The sequence below is a fragment of the Myotis davidii genome, unplaced genomic scaffold, assembly GCF_000327345.1.
Source record: "Myotis davidii unplaced genomic scaffold, ASM32734v1 scaffold898, whole genome shotgun sequence".
Classification (NCBI taxonomy): domain Eukaryota; kingdom Metazoa; phylum Chordata; class Mammalia; order Chiroptera; family Vespertilionidae; genus Myotis; species Myotis davidii.
This window is the reverse complement of record NW_006289504.1, coordinates 493,113-494,296: the sequence shown is the minus strand read 5'-3', so window position 1 is coordinate 494,296 and position 1,184 is coordinate 493,113. Positions and strand designations below refer to the sequence as shown.

General features: G+C 63.8%; 1 pseudogene; it reads right to left on the bottom strand.

Annotated features, from left to right (window-relative positions):
• Positions 1-470: 470 nt before the first annotated feature.
• Positions 471-1,184, bottom strand: part of LOC102770470 — a 7,192-nt pseudogene continuing 6,478 nt past the window's right edge.

The following is a 1,184-nucleotide window of genomic DNA, read 5'->3' as shown; positions in this document are numbered from 1 at the left end:
AGATCAAGGTGCTAGCTAGCTCAGTGTCTGTGAGGGCACTCCTCCGTGTTCTCAGAGAGCCACCTCACATGGCAGGGAGGGAGGGAGCTCCAGACTTTCTTCTATTTATTTTTTATTTTTTATTTTTAAATATTTTACAAACTAGAGGGAGGGAATGAGGGAGGGAGGATTCATTCACAGCAGGATGTGATCAACAGATACATGAGCAGTGGGACCAGGGACGGCAGGGTGGGGGGGCATTCTGCCACTCAGGCCTCCCCGCTGCCACAGGTGTCTGCCCAGGGTGGCCCGCAGGCGGAAGGGCACACGGCAGTGGGGGCCCCAGACCGTGTATGTGGCGGTGGCGGCTAAGCTTGCTCCTCTGGACACAGGCAAAGGAGCAGAGGTCGCAGGCATAGGGCCGCTCCCGGGTGTGTGAGCGCCGGTGCACAGTCCGGCTGCTGCTGTGGGCACAGGCGAAAAGACACTGGTCACAGGCGTAGGGCCGCTGGCCCCTGTGCGAGCGCAGGTGCACCTTGAGGCTGCCGAAGGTGCTGAGGGTCTTCCTGCACACGGGGCAGGTTTTTGCCCTCGGCCTCCACTTCCTGCCCGGCCACCGCTGGCCTGGCTGCAGCCACCTCTGCCAGGCCCAGCAGCGGGGTCTCTGGGGCCTCGGATCCCCTCCGGTAGATGGACAGACAGTCCATGGTCCCACTGGGCATGGGCGCAGCAGTTCCCAGGCCTCGATGAACTGTCGGCCACAGCGGAGGCAAGTCAAAGCCTCCAGGTTCTCAAGTTCTGAGTCTGGGCCAGGGCTGGGGCCGCCAGAGGGCGGACAGCCCTGCTGCTTGTGGTCCATGAAAGCCGTGATGGCCCCCAGCGGGAAGGTCTGCAGGCAGAGGCCGCAGGTCAAGGTATCGGGGTGTTTGTCAGTCCAGGGCTGGCGGTCGTGAGGATCAGGGACCAGAGAAGTCCACGGCGCCAACTGGTTCTGCAAGTCGAGGGCGAGGAGGGGACGGGCGGCGGCGGGCACCAGGGTAGGGCAGGAGTGGGGTGTGCCATCGAGGCGGCCCGGCGCGGGCACCTCCTCTGGGGAACGCTGCTGCAGTCCCGTGGCCTGTAGGGGTCACGGATGTGGCTCGGGCTTCACGTTTATGACCAGGTCCCCCATCTCCATCTCGTCGTCGGTGTGGCCGGCGGACTCG